Source organism: Saccostrea echinata, unplaced genomic scaffold (genome assembly GCF_033153115.1).
Source record: "Saccostrea echinata isolate AGI-Se365-2 ecotype Australia unplaced genomic scaffold, CSIRO_AGI_Sech_v1 ptg000016l, whole genome shotgun sequence".
In the NCBI taxonomy this organism is placed as follows: Eukaryota; Metazoa; Mollusca; class Bivalvia; order Ostreida; family Ostreidae; genus Saccostrea; species Saccostrea echinata.
Genome location: NW_026889765.1, coordinates 28,954,722 through 28,971,206, shown reverse-complemented (window position 1 = coordinate 28,971,206; position 16,485 = coordinate 28,954,722). Strand labels below are relative to the sequence as shown.

Below are 16,485 nucleotides of genomic sequence, written 5' to 3'. Positions count from 1 at the left end.
GATTTTCTCATAAAATTTTGTTCAACGTATTGCATTTCTTTTTGTATATATGTGTGCATGTACATAAATGTACATGTGAGCAGATTAATTTTCAACTTTTCTACAAGAATGCCAGGCCAATTTCAACCAAACTTGGCACAAAACATCTGTGGGTGAAGGGTGAATTTTTCAAAAATTTCCTGTTCAAGAAAAACAATGACATACTATGGTCATATTAATATACAATTATCCCCATGTAGTAGAAATTAAAGTTTCTTTCTTCATGTTGGGGCTAGTTTTGAGCCATAATAGGATGTTAAAATTTGACAACCAATAGAAAAAATTTAATAAATCATCTCCAAAGCAGAGAACAACAATATAGTAAATATAGGAATGAAAAGTTACATGCGAACAGCTTTAGATTTAGCTAAATTTCACTAAACTACTAATCAAGAAAAAGGTCATTCCCCCAGCTCCTAAGGTATGTTACTTCATTCGTACATTGTCATGTATTTTGATTTTATCAAGATATAATTGTTATTGATTAAATATCAAATACTTTAATTTGATTATAAATAATTAACACTTGATTCGGTAAATAAATGATATTTATTTCATTTTATCAGACACAGTTTCCTTCAAACTATTTTTCTCTCCTCACATCAAGCTTTTGTTTCTTTTTACCAAACGGATTTTTCAGCACCCTAAAACAAATTAAATACACTAAGTTAAGGGGAAAATAATACATAAAGATTAAATCCTTTTATCCACACAGGAAACCAAAATAAAAGTTGGCTTTAAAATTAATAAGCGGAAATTTTACCTTAAAATAATCAACACCAAACAGGAACAGTTTTCTAGGCCCAAACAGGCCATCGTCATCATCATCATCATCATCATCGCAATTGTCTTCCTTTAGAAGCTGGGGAAAAAATGCAAAGTTGTCACATGTTACATATCTACTATTTCAATAATTATACTTGTATTTATAAATCTGGGAAAAGATAGCAAAGAAATATTCAATTTAGACAGGCATTTTCAAGATTTTTTTTTTTGAGTTGCCTTCAGCTTAAACTTATAAGTTGAGTTAATAATTATGTAAAATTTTTAATTTTATAATATTGTATAATACCTCTTGCGTAACTGTTATCTTCCTATTGATTGGAGTCTCTTGTTTCCTCGACATCTCTGGACTTTCTGGATCTGTTACATCCTGTCTTTGTTTACCTCTTGTTTAACTACCACCTCCTTATTCTCCTCTGCTTCCTGTGTGGATGCTGACTCATTCTCTGGATGAACTTGTTTTAGTAATGTTTCACTCTTCTCTTCTGAGGGAGTTTGTGTTATCCCTGGATCTGCTACATTTGAAGAACTTTGCTCAAGTGCTAACCCCAGCACTACTGTATTCTTTTTCTCTTCAAAAACGTGTGTACATGTATGTGCTATCTCCAGCTCTGCTGAAATGTTTTCCATTGGGAGAACTTGTGTTTCTGATAATCCAAGCTCTGTTGACTTATTTTCCTTTGCAAGAACATTTGTATCTGCTGATCTAAGCTCTGCTGCCTTCTTTCCCTCTTTCAGAACTTGTGTATCTGCTAATCCAAGCTCTGTTGACGTATTTTGCTCTGGGAGAACTTGCGTATCTGCTATCCCCAGCTTTGTTGCCTTCTTTCCCTGTGGAATAACTTGTGTATCTGCTAATTCAAGCTCAGTTGACTTCTCTTCCTCTTTGGGAACTTGCGTATCTGCCATCCCCAGCTCTGTTGCCTTCTTTCCCTGTGGAATAACTTGTGTATCTGCTAATCCAAGCTCTGTTGACTTCTTTTCCTTAGGGAGGACTTGTGTATCTGATATCCCCAGCTTTTCTGACTTCTTTTTCTCTTTGAGAGCTTGTTCATGTTGTTTACATGTAACTGCTAATCCAAGCTCTGCTGATTTAATTTCCTCTGAGACTTGTGTATGTGCTATTACCAGATCCTCTAATTTCATCCTTTCTGGTGAAGACTGTTTCTCTGTTAACCTGGATTTTATATTTTGTTGACCCTCTTTTGGAAGGTCTTTCTTGTAATATTTATTCTCATTCTTTCTTTGTTCTGTTGATGTTGGTTTGACAGCCTGAAAATATGTGTATAAATGTATTTTATTCTCCTGTTTTACTGAATGCAATAAAATGACAGACTTTTAATTAAGTTAATTTTGGTCACAGATGTGATTTATACAAGCTTAAGAAATTCAAGAGGAAAAGAAAATGTTCTTGATAAATAAGCATGTATAGCTCTTATGCATATAACCGTATGTAAGAATGAACACTTTAAAATACCTCTTGTTTTATTTTCCAAGAATAGTTTCTTCTTTTTGCTGAAGTGTTTGCCAGCTTCTTTGCTTCATATCTTTTTTGACTAAAATATAAAATAGGTTTTTGTACTGCCTTAAGTTACATCCGGGTCTTTAATGGAGCACAGCATGAAATCAATGTTGTTAAACAATTTTGCAATGGTGATTTGTTTATTATATTTTCAAATCTATAAATAATAATTCAATCTATCATAAAGAACATTAAAAATTAAAATTATAAGGGGAAAAAAGTTTGGTTTTATAAATATATTTTTTATCAACATTATTACAAGTATTATCTTCAATCAGATTTTTTAAATCCAAGTATTGTTCGATCACTCGGAATTATAAATAATTCACAGAAATAGAATAGTCTGAAGGAACGGAAACTGAAATTTGGATAATGTAACACAAAATTGAGTTACTACCTTAAGTTGTCTTTCTGTTCTCTTCTACGAGTCTGCTCAAGTCTGTTTCTCTCCATGCTAGTTCTCTGACCCACAGCATTTTCTATCTGGAAATAAGAAAAGGCCAAAATTGTTATGGGCGAATAGTGGTATATTTCCGACTTTTTAAACAAAGTTTTCACATTTACATGATCTGCTTAGTTAAGACAGATGTAACGATTTTTAATTTTAGCCAGATGATAATAATACAAACTATCAGAAATACACGTATTTGATTTAAATTCCAAATATAAATATACAGACCTCTTTCTTGGATAAAATAGCGTAAAACAATAACTGTGAATTGTCATTTATTGAAAATGACAATAAGTATTAACAATACAATAAATGGAGAGATCACAAAAACCTATCTTAATCTATAAATGATTTTATCAGAAATATATATATACAAACATTAAAATTCCTGTCACCACTGAATAAATTTCAATGGATTGAAATACCTTGGTTTTTTCTCCTCTTCTTCAACTCTCTCGGCCCAGGAATAATCAAACTTTAAAATCTGAAGCTTTGTTCTCTGAAAGTAAAGAATAAATACATCTACATGGGAAATAAATAATTTAGTAAAATGTGTGACATATGTCCAGTACATACTGATATATAATTGTGTTCAGGGTGTTATTAATTTCAAAATTGAGTTTAATTTAAAGATGCAATTCAAACAGCACTTACCCAATCTCTAACCGGTTCATCTCCAAAATCGAGAAATGTTTCTTCTCTGCGAGGAGAAATACACGTTAATGTTATTGGTAATCTCAGTGTTACATAAAAGAAAGATTGAAATATGACAAAACTATATGATGTGTTGATATAAGATTTGTATTTATCTTTGGGTAAGTGACAGTCATACCTGATGTTGTCATTGTTTTTGTTTTTTGTCTGTTCTCCTGTTGTCTCTTTATTTAGCACTCTTTCCATTTCTTCTTGCTGCTTTTGAGCCTAAAATATCAGAGTATATGACTATGTGCACATTTACAGGAAATATAACTATTTCCTATTTTTTTTTAAGAACGCTAATTATAAACTTTGTTTAATAGTTATCTTAAAAGTATGCCGATATGGAAATCAATTGAATTTAAAAATTTGATAGTTTTTTTTTTCTCATATAAGCATACATTTTGTTTGTTACTAAACTTGTATGCATTTTACTCCCTATATTCACCTCCATAAGTCTCTCATGCTCTTCAACGGCATCAGCCCAACTGTAACTAAATTTCAAGATCTTCAGCTTTGAGTCCTGAAAACAATCGTTTAGTGGATAAGCAAAACGTATAATTATAATTTCAAAACGCGGAGGGGTGATTTAATGCATACAAAAACATGACATATTCTAAAATGCCTTAATACCCCCCCCCCCCCCACAATTTCCCAATTTTGCGAAATAAATGCTTGCAGAAATAATGTTAGTTTGATCCGAAAAAGCATAACACGCAGATGTTGATGTATTTAGCTTTTCATGTTAATTATATAAGCATACGAAACCATTCTCAAATCTTAAGTTTACAAAAAGAAATAGTAAGTCAGTTTAGTTACTATTTATGTATGAATGCTAAACTTACAACATCTGTGACCGCATCCTCTCCGAAATCTAAAATCTCATTCATATCGATGTCCATGTTTGCTTGCTACACAAAGAAGAAACAATTATATTTATCAGAAATTTGAAATATACATGATATAGATAGTATTGAAATGTATCATCTTAAAAGAACTGTGACAAGAAGATTTATTGCTAAGCTCTGGGCTAAAAATACCTTCTACTTCTAAGCTCAACACTGTTTTGTTTTGTTGTAGTGATGATTGTTACGTCACACTGTTTGTGACGTTCGATCTCGTGATAATGTAATTATGACGTCAGTATTAGAGAAAAACTTCACAAGAATATTCATTTTGTTTTTATTTTGCCTTTTCACGACACTGTTACTTATTCTTTTGGGATAGGGGATGAAATTTTTCATGAATTTGAAAATTGTCTCCCAGATGCATTTCTGTCAGACAGAAATTTCTGATTTTTTTTTTTTTTTTTTTTTTTTTTTTTTTTTTTTATGAATTCAAGTTTTATATTTCTAATGTTGCATTAATATTAATTAAATCCTTGATGTGACAACTAATATATTAATGAAAAATACAAGGTTTATTATTAAAGCTACCCTTTTTTATGAGTTGATATTTCGTATATAATGCACTGAATGGATAGTGGCAAATTCTGGGGTTTTTTTTAAAATGATGCTTATATTCGTACCCCAGGAGAACAACTTCAGATTTAAAACTGCTTTCTTCAAGACTTAAAAAAATTCAAGGTGTCGAATGTTGCATAATCTTCTACATTTCTACTGGTGCTGATTTTAAACACTGAACTCTTACATTTGACAACAAAAACAGCAAAGAGTTAAAAGATACAAAAGAGAGAAAAAAATTCTACTCACTATACTGTATCTTCGATCCTTCTGTTAGGTTGTGAAGTAAATAAAATTGTGACGTCAATGCAGCTTCAAACGTCATAATTAGCCAATGCAAAAATGTTGATCTTACATTTACGTGTACCTCAGAGTAAACAAAATTAAAAAAAGGAGTAAATTGACAATAAAAATCCTCTTTTATTTACTTCACTGTTGAATTATATTTTGCCTTGTTTTGATATAATTGATGTTATATTTTCAAATTGTTCTCGTCTTCATTAAAAAAAATAATTATCTTGGCTATGAGAACTAGTGAAGAAAATGCATATTCTGATTCATGACCCCCCCCCCCCCCCCCAAGTTAATGATTGCTTAACTACAGCTTCGTAAAATTACAGAGGGAAAACGTTACTTGAAAGAATGGTTAATTATAATTTTTAATTACAAAAATTCAATTTTCTTGTCAGTGAGAAAGTGTTCAACATTTTTAAAAATTACAGGAATGAAAGTGAATGAAACCAAATTTATTATGTTCGAAAGCTTTTTACGAAATTTCCTTTCTGAAATGATCTCTAAAAGTTATAGTAAACAGGTGCTTTCCCCTATCTGTTTTTCCACGACTTCTTCAAACTGTCCTTCCGAGATTGATTAAAACTAAAGTTATATGGTATCTCCTCTATTTGATACATCCTTTCCGCTATTTCTAAATGGCCACGAGTAGTGCTTGGCATCAAACGCTGATATATAATTAACCTGTATTTGCCCGTATTTCTTCAAAGAAATTTGGTCAGTATTGCTCGATGATAGTTTCTGAAGTCATTAAAATTAATCATTAATGCTGAAAAAAGGAACCTGTGGTATAATACTGAGTATACGATGGATACACCTATAGAAAAAGTCAATGTTTTACGAGTAACTAATGGCGATTTTCTTTATCTTAGCAAATGAAAAAAGTATGCAAAGCCAAAATTTCAACTGATGCAAAAGGAGTTGTAAGGCTGTTGTAAGGTTTTTACCTCATTAACGGAGGTACATGTTAAAATAGATCGCGGAAAAAAAATTGAATCGAGGAATAGCAGTATGATTAGTCGCGGAAAATCAGTATTCTTTTTCTCTCGGGAAAGCAGTGGCGGATGACGGAAAAGTGACAATGTAAAAAGAAAGTATAAAAGCACGTAGTAAAAATTCGACAATTACTTTATAAATATCTAGAAATTATAAACTTAATTCTCTTTCTCCAAAGTTTAATTCCCATCTACATCTGCATTCGAGAGAAGACAAAGCTTTTGAACAGCTATCGGCAAAGTATTCAATATTTACTGAAATTGAGAAAAAAAAAAATGAAACGAAAAATGAATCAAGTGAATTCATACCGTTTTTTTTATGGGATTGCAAATCCTATAATATTATCACTGAAACAGTCCTCCCCCCCCCTCTCTCTCTTTTGGGAGAAGGGGGGTCAATCTGATAAAAGTTGAAAGTGACATGGAAATCAGGCCCCTGAAATTATTTACATTTTAATATGAAACTCACCTATAAGTCAGTGTAGTTCGTCTTTGAGTATGGATATTTGGAATGCTTCGGGAACTACATAAAGATTATGTCAGTCGAAGATGAACCACCTGGAAAGTCACGAGTAGGTCTATCGCTATGAATGCTGGATAAGGAATCTTCTTGAACCTTTTCGGTTAAGACCACGGCACATAAACTGGCAAGATTGGAAATATACAGCTTACACCACTACGTCCCCTGGAGGGTAGGGTTTTCAGGAAAATTCACATTCTCTATCAAGAGTTGTCTTCCGCTACTCTCTGAACACCTCCTTCAGCGTTCGTTGTACAGAATTCTTGTAAGTTTTGAATGGTGAATATTAAAAGCTAAAATCATAATTAATTAATTTAATATCAATGAAGATGATGTTTTATCAATTATTTTAGAACGATCATCCCTTAATCAAAACATTTTATTTTCTTGGTTATTTACTGAAAGGAAAAAGAAACGTAGATAACGTTTGAAGTAAATTAATGCTATTTTTTCGAAGGTATTCTCCAGTATTGTTATCTAACATTTAAACTCATCTTTAATTAAAAAGTTACCAAAATCTCATTTGATTTTGACCGATAATTCATGAGTTAACGAAATTCATATGACGAAACCCCCAAAAGTGAAAATAAAAATTCTCATTATCTCCCACATCTCTAACAGCGTATATTCTCCTCTGCAAGGAGTTCATAAGTGCATATATCGTTCTCAAAGGGATATGAACAGGCCCGTAGGAAGCAATTTCAGTTCGGGGGGGGGGCACAGCCATACACTTTCAGTTGAGGGGGCACTATCAACTACCAAAAATTCCTGGACAAGCAAAAAAAAAAAAAAAAAAAAAAAAAAAAAAAAAGGTGATCAGAGGTTTTAATTGCTATGTTTTCTATAGTACTATATATATCGGCAAAATTATGGCGGAGGGGGGCACGCCCCCTCCCCGTGCCCCCCCGGTTCTTGATTTATTTACCCTTTCGACAGGGCAGTCCCTTAGTTAGACGGGAGAAGCTAGGGCATTCCGAGCTTCAAACTCTACCGTTTAGTTAGTCCCACAGATTTTCGATTGGAGAAAGAGATGGAATATAAGGAATCCAGTTGATTTAGTAAATGCGAATGTTTGCAAGAAAGTCTTTAGAAACTGGCTACATTTTCTCGGGGGGGGGGGGGGGGTGAACATGATGAAAAATTAGGCATACCACGCACACGTGCGCGAGTGAGAGTAACACCGACGTAAAGTTGACAAGCTGACGAACCAAAATAGAACAGTCTTTTTTTTTTTCAGTTTCAGTGAATGTAACGATTATGATTGCCTACTGTATTAATATCGGTTTCAGTGGTAATGCCAAGAGGCCAGTAGCAACGGTTTGAAAATAAAAATCTGACGAGGAAAAAAAAGAATGACCAAAAGTGGGGGGGGGGGGGACTTCCCAAAATTATCTGACAAGCAAAAAAAAAAAAAAAAAAAAAAAAAAAGAATACTGTCCAAATCCTGGAATTTGCCAGTGCTCGACCGTACAACATCAAAAAGTCGGGGAGGGGCAACCAGCATCTAAAGGAAAATTTACTATAGCAAAATACTGTACTCAGAAAAAAAGGGGGGGTTCTTCAATTAGGCAATTGACCGAATGGAACTTCCGTCGAAGTTGTTACTTTTAATCGATTGTCCCCTTAAAGCCGAAAAATACATGTATACTGAAAAAGAAACGCAGGGTAACATAAATATGCGCAATATTTTTGACTGCGTGTCCGAAAATTATGAAAACTGGTCAGAGGTATATCTTGATAACTGTATACTAATGTTTATTACGGTGTTCAAAATTACTCAACCGTGAAATGTATGACGTCACGTAGGAAAAGTTGCAAAAGCCCAAAAACACGTATATATTGATGAAGACAAGTTTGTTAACTCATTTTGCAGTACCACTTGATGCACTGGAGGTATACACATCGCATGCATCGTTTCTTCCATATTTACAGTCAATATGAATTTATTGCAATCATGGTAAGTAACTAAAGCTAATATGAGTAAAAACCATTTTCAATAATCTTTTTTCACCTTTTACAATTTTTCTATCTTGTAGGCCAGACGTTGGTGTATGTGGGAGCGTAGCGGAAGCGAAAACTGGATAGAGAAAAGGACAAACCAGTTTTGAATTTAAGAAAAAAATTGTCAGGTTCTCAACAATTTCTCTCTGTATTTTTTTTTTGGGAAATATTGCAAATTTATTAAATTTTAAGGCAACATTATTCTTAATCTTTGAGACAAATAAAAAAATTCTACAAAAGAAAGCAAAGATTTAAATAAATTTAAGTTGGCTTTATGGTATTGTGTGAAATATTCAAATTGCAGTTTTCCTCATGTTTAAAGTACTTTAAACTAAAGAATACAAGCAAGGACATATTCTTTCACATTTATCAGTCAATATTTTGCTAATTATCTTTTTTAAGAATTAAGAGACGTAAAGGAAAGATATTTTTTTATTTTTTCCACGGCCTTACGTTTCCATCTGTTACAGTCAGGGATCGCTAGTAAATAAAACGGGGATAATTCTAGCACTGTTCTAATTAAAATTTATTACTTTTTTGTGAAATCTGAAAAACACCGAATATTCGAATCTTAATAAATTCATATTCGAATATCAACTCATCGAATTCGAATGTTCGAATATTCGTTGACATCCCTAGTCAAAACATTTGATAAGAGACAATAGGACACGGACGTCTGAGAAAACATTAGGTTGAAATTCTAGTTTGAATTTCATTTTCAACCCATTTTAGCTACTTTCATTTATTTAGCAAATTGTAAACTTATGACTAGAAAGACAAATGATTTCAATTCAAATACATTTACATGCAGTTGAAATTAATGTAAATCATAATTTTCTTTCCAATATTTTTAAAGATGTGCAAAGATATAGAATAAGATATAAATATATTCTTTCAAGTGACGGTCATTTAATTCCCGGGGGGGGGGGGGGACAAATTTTATCGATTCAGATTATATACATGTATCTTCATTTCTTCACATGTCAGAATATATTTATTTCTAAAATGGCAAGAGATATTTTTTTCACCGAAAAGGATGACTGCACTTAACGCCTGTTTTTGGGTCTTTTTCGGTTGCTTCTGTTGCTTTTATATCTATACCTTATTTCACTTTTGTATGTTTATGAAAGAATCCTGTCAATTTGTAACCACATTTAAATCTTAAAATGATTTTAGACTGTGATACAATAAAATGATTCGATGTTTTTTGTCCTTACTGCTTTCCAAAAATAGTGAATTTACACTTACCTGCCCTTTATTGAATATTAGATATGCAGAAGAGGTGGAGCTAACATTGTAAGAAAATGGTCTAAAATTAGACTTCATAAATAACAATGACATGTTTGGAAAAAAGAACGTGATCTCTCTTTCCAATCTCCCTCTCCATTTTGTATGGCACAAATACACTTCCGACAAAGGTTTCAAAACGAAATTAACAATATGAGCAGGTCAATGTAATTAAAGCAGGTTTATATCAATGCCAGATGACTTAACGTGTTCGATCACAATGTCCTTAATCCAAGATCATGAAACAGACTAAGACTTAAGTCAAAATTTCAATCGCCTGTAAAATGTTTAATTATTATTGAATTAATCTCTAATTTTGCAGATGACAACACTTTTGTAAAGTAATATAGAACAATATTTTAAATTTTGTGATTGTTTGACTACTACATCATTTTATCACAAAATAAAAATTTGACTTAACCTTAAGACTTTTCATGATCCCGGGGCCTAGTTATCACAAAACATGCTACCTTACAAGTCACGTGACGGAATTTAGTATTCACAAAGTTACCTGATGTAAGAAATCACGTGGTGAATTATAATATTCAATATGTCACAATCCTTGGTTACAACACAGAGAGCGAATGTAAGAAGAAGCAGTTTTTTTTTCTCTTTTTAACCATTAGCGCATGTTTGTCTATTAATCTCCTTTTGACACATTATTATTTATGCAAATATGCAACTACTGTTAAACGTAGAACAATAGACAAACATGCGCTGACTATGTATATAGTTAGTAAAAAAGTGGGCGTCCTCATCATCGAACGGAGATTCAAGAAATTGTGATGACCCCTGCCTTTGAAAACAGATTCGAACTTCGTAAATACACACTTTTATTAACCGTAATTACATAAAGTTGTAGACTGGATGTTGACCATTCTTGCAATGAAAAGAAAAATGTTTGTTTTGAAAGTTTATTTTGTAGCAAATTTCGCATGTCCTTAAGTGCAGTCATCCTTTATTGACAAACAAATACGGGGAGGCTTTTGAAGAAACTCTAAAGCTTATATTTACTTCCAAGTTCTTCCCAACCCCCAAACAGGTCCCCGTTTTAATTTAAAAAAAAAAAAATTGACAGAAAATTCTGTTTTATATGAATTTCAAACTATATATTCCTAAATTGAAATTATTAATCTTCTTGATCAAGTAGTAATACTGTGCTTCTGAGCGTAGCTGAGGTGGATTTAAAATGGATCTCAAACTAAAATTCCAATCAAATGTTTGTTTTTTTCCAGATGGTCGTGCCGCAGAATTATACCCCCCTCCCCCCTCCTCCCCCAAAAAAATGTTATTGTCTATCATAAAATCTTTTGACTGTATACAATGGAAATGACGGAAGCTACTACTAATTTTAATCTTGCCAGTTAATTTTCCGCGGTCGTAGCTGAGACTCTTTTAAAGATTTTGATTTATTTCGATATTTGATCAACACAATAAAGCACTAGACATTCTTGAACATCTAAAATGAAACTCTAGCACTTTGTTGTGTGGATCAAATGTATTGTAAAATGTATTTTTTTAGCCATCACTTGCATACCGCACCTATGTACTAGTACTCAGGAGTGTTGCTTTGCTAGTTTTTATGTAAATTTTCTTATAATATTTTTATCCAGTCAATTCATGTAAAACAGGCTTTGACTGACCACGTGTTGTTGTTTTCTACCGTAGTAAACAATCATTCAACGTGTTCGATGCGATTGGTCAATACTCTCGGTGGTGTTTGGAGGTCCTGTGTTTTATATGTAAAGATGTGTACATTTTTTAAAATCAACCAGTCAATCAATGAGTAATATGGTAATCAACGTGTGAAAGTTTAGCACACTTGATCAAGCAAACTGACACGCTGTTATTGGAATGATACCCATGGTATTTGCTCGCTTCAATCGAACGCCATAATGATTAACCTACATTTTTTTCTCAGTCTACCCACCGGCGATTTACCTGGGTTCGTCTCACATGACTGCTTTGTGTCAAAATATTCAAATACAAAACTACTTATCTTTTCATCTATTTTCTCAGTACAGTCTTTCTTCCAGTGTCCCTTCTTATGACACCTGTAGCACTGACCCGATCTCCATACATCGGCCGTTGTAGAGGATGAAGTATTTCCTTCTGCAGCACTGATAAAAGGGTAGGGCCTCACTTTCTCCCGTATATATCGACGTTTGGTAAGTTCTTCCGTGACTTTTCTCTCCGCCCTCGTTTGCGCTTTGGAAATTCTTTTTTCATCATCCGAGTCTGAAGCTATGGGGTTCTTTGCATATTCATCTACAGCTCTCCAACCAGCCGATGACGAATCTGCCAGCTTATAAAGTTTTTATTTCTGCTTAATTAAATCATAACCTTCTGTTATCTTTTGTCTCACTCCTTGAATGCGATCTCTCCGACTTCTTCATTTGCCTCCTTCAACTTTGCCCTTACTTTCATGTTGTGTTTGTATTGTTTTTCATTACCGCGAATTTAGCTCATCTGAGCAGAAAGCTCAAGTGAGCTTTTCTGATCACATTTTGTCTGTAATTCGTCTGTCCGTCCATCCGTCTGTAAACTTTTCACATTTTCGACTTCTTTTTCAGAACCACTGGGCCATTTTCAACCAAACTTGCCACAAAGCATCCTTGGGTGAAGGGATTTCAACAAAACTTGCGAAAAAGCATACTTTGGTAAAGAAGATTCAAGTTGTTCAAATGAAGGGCCACGCCATCATTCAAGTGGAGATAATTCAGAAATAGTGAAGATTTGGTGGCATGATTTAAAAATCTTCTTCTCAAGAAGATTTGGGCCAAAAAAGATGAAATTTATAGGAAACCTTCTTTACATAGTGTAAATTTATGGCTATTCAAATGATGACCCCTGGAGGTAGGGTGGAGCCACAATGGGGGATCAAAGTTTTACATAGGAAATTATAGGAATAAATCTTCTTCTCAAGAACAGAAAAGCCATGTTTAGTCATATTGATATGGAAACATCCTTAGGTAGTGTAAATTCAAGTTTGTTCAAAAGATGACCCGAAATTTTTAAATTTTTTAACAAGGGAATATATTGAAAAAAAAAAATCTTTAAAAACCTTCTGCTCAAGAACAGCGAAGCCTTTGTTATATTGATATAGAAGCATCCTCAGGTAGTATAAAATTCAATCCCCCCTGTAATCTTTTCAAAACTGAACTGATTTGTTCTTTTTCCTAGCCAATGTGCTCTGGTGAGCGATGTGGCCCATGGGCCTTCTGTTTGAATTTGTAATTATCTGCACAAACTTGCTCAAAATTAGCTTCTTGCCGCTTGGCGAAACTTTTTGATTTTCGTTAATACTTCTCTGTACTGTCGACAGTTTACTGTGCAAAAAAGTGGAAAACTGGCTCAAAATCATCTCATTGTTTGCCTGTGAAGTGACATGTTTATTTGCTGTTGAACGTAAGTCGGCGTCCATAATTCGATGTTGCTCGCGTTTAAGTCGGCGACTAGAAGTGACCAACCTTTAAAACGAGTTCTCTACGCATGTGAGTTAAGGCTAGGTATAGGCGTTTCTATGCAAATGAGCTAATAAAAACGTATAAGAGGTATATTTATTATTCAGAGAAAGTGTTGATTTATTTTCTTATGCATACTTAGTACCCACGATATGTTATAGCCAGTACACATTATGACGTCATATTATGACGTCACTGATCTTACCTACTGGAGGTAATGAAACACATCAACAAAACAGCTTCGGCGCAAGGGATTACCCTATTTATTTTTACATAAAATTTGTATAATGCTAAGAAGAATATTCTATAGATAAATAAAAATGCTGCACAAATCCTAGGCATTTTTTCATTTTATCGGAATCTGAGGAAACTTATACCGGGCTGTACATTTTTACCCTTATTCAACTTAAAACTTTACAAATAGAAATTATACAACTGAGCTGTTGATATTTGTGCAGCAATACCAGCAAACTTTGGAATATTATGCTTCAAAATATACCTTGTCTCAGTTAAATTAAATAGAGCATGCCCTTGCGCCAAAGCATTTTTGTTGATATCCATTATAATTTTGTGTAGTAAAGAACAATGACGTCATAATATGACGTCATAATGTGTACTGGCTATCTCATGTCGTGGGTACCAAGTATGTATAAGACAACAAGTTTTAACTTTCTCTGTATAATAGATATAGTCCTTAGGCATTTTAATTAGATTATTTGCATAGAAATGCCTATACCTAGCCTTAACTCACCTGCGTACTACACATCAAAATCAACTTCTGTTGGTCACTCCCTGACCCATCCACACTACATGTATATAGACATCTTGTCATTAAACAACAGGGTGAATTTAAAAAAAATCACCAAAACGCATACTTATTAACCCACATAAAAATAGATTTCTTTGTCTCAGCATATGTCTTTAGATAGTGTCTAAATACCTGCCAAATATCTCGTTGATATCTCAATTCACAAAAAAAGTTATGACCAAAAATGATGCTATTTTCAGGAGTACCAACACCTTTTTGTGACATTTTGAAATTTCAATATTTTTTGGAGATCTGTGAAATAAATAATAATGCTATATGTTGAAAAAAAAATTCCTGATAATATTTAAAGTATTGAGCTTTAAATGTGGACTGTAGTAACTTTTGTCTAATCGAGTTTTGGTCATGGCTGATGTTTAAAAAAATTATACCATGTCAGGAGTTCAACAGAAAAAATGTAGTGTTGCCAAAAAACATCAATTGTAAAATTTTAAAAGAAAATGAAGACAAAAAAGAATTTTCGAAGTGTAAAACAATAGCTGATATACATTTTAAAACTTAAAAATGTTATATAAATCGCAAGCAGCATTAATGAGAGTCAAGTATATGTACATACCCAATAATGTCAGGAGTGCAACATTTGATGTTTTGCTCCCAAGCATGAAAAAACTATTATCATTATATGATTTTCTGATTTTTTTTTGAAAATAAAGACACAAAGACCTTTTTTTCCAAAAAGATTTATCAATTACAGGATCTGTCTGTGCTTCAGATCTATATTTCTATGGGCAGGAGTGCAACACATTTTTTTTTAAAGATTCAAGTTGTGTGACGAAAACACTTCTATTCATGCTTAGAAGTATTTATTAATTAATAATGATCTTTTTGTATAATCAAATACTAAATTATTGACAGTTTTATTATTAAAATCCTTCTTTTTTCAATTTTATCAATTCTGATGAGTTTTTATCTTTTTTGTGACTTTTTAATGAATGTTAAAAATAAACACACTAAAAAATTGTCATAAAATTAAAGTAATTCCTCCTCAACTTCATTGAAACAACAGAACAAGTTCTTATGTAAATTTCTACTATCTACTTTAAAGGCCCAAATGCTTTTGGTCAGGAGTGCATCAAATATGTTAGAATGATAAATTATCCAATAAGAATAAAAATAAAGAAAAAATGATGAGTAGAATTTTCTGGAGGGCTACTGTGTTTGTCCTCTAAAGGAAAATATGCTATAAAATATATTTTATATTCTAAATATACATTTAAGCTAGTTTTTTGGGCATAAATAGGGAATAATTCCAGATAAAATGCGAATTTTAAATACTTTCATCTGTTTTAATTATGAAGTATTGGACTATAAGTATTGTACAATTTCATTACCACTTGATGATGCCAACACTTTATGAATTTTTGTGTTGTATGGTTTTAATTTTAAATTTTACTGCAGTCAGGAGTGCAACATACTGCTTTATAATTACCAATGCTTTTTAACCATCTTTACTAAAAACTAAGTCGAAAAAAATGTTTGATACTATTTGATGTTCAAAACACTATGTCTATCAACAAATTATAGAAATTTTACAGTCAATTCAGGAATAGTTTCATCATTTCACGTATATTTTTAAATACAATTTATATACCATGGGTATATTACACTTTGCAAATAATCATGTTTAAGGTCTTCAAAATATGAAAAACCTGCCGTAAACGATGAAAATATCAAAACGACAAATTGATTTACTAAGTAAGAATGGGTTATTGTGTGTTATAAATTAAAAAAAAATGTTAAATAAAATACATATAAGATGTCAGAAGTGCAACACAACAATGTAACATAGGGTCACTTCAAAATCTAGCATTTTTTGTAAGAGAACTCGTATATGAAAATTCTTTTTGGCTTAGATTTAAAGAATTGACTTGAACGGACAAAAAAGTGAATTTTGGGAAATTTATTGCTTCATATTTTTTCATATACAAACTTTTCAAACCAGAATTGAAAAAATACTGTAAAATAACAATCAAAAAGCCAATTTTTTTGTCACATACGAGGGGTGATCAAAAAGTTCGCGAACTATCTCTATATTTAGAAAACCACAATTCAGATCAGAACGAAATTTGGCACACATATAGTCATACACATGTTCTATAAATAGCAGATGATATTTTATTAGTTGCTCCCTGACTGTGACGTCACGA

General features: G+C 32.5%; 1 long non-coding RNA gene and 1 pseudogene across 1 annotated transcript; both read right to left on the bottom strand.

Moving 5' to 3' along the window:
- Window positions 1–3,231: 3,231 nt before the first annotated feature.
- Window positions 3,232–3,641, bottom strand: LOC133189098 (uncharacterized). Its single transcript, XR_009721405.1, has 3 exons — window positions 3,628–3,641; window positions 3,450–3,495; window positions 3,232–3,294 (listed from the first exon to the last, which is right to left on the bottom strand). It is a non-coding gene; the product is annotated as an uncharacterized LOC133189098 (long non-coding RNA).
- A 34-nt stretch (window positions 3,642–3,675) lies between these two features.
- LOC133188710 (uncharacterized) lies at window positions 3,676–13,472 on the bottom strand (annotated as a pseudogene).
- Window positions 13,473–16,485: the final 3,013 nt, after the last annotated feature.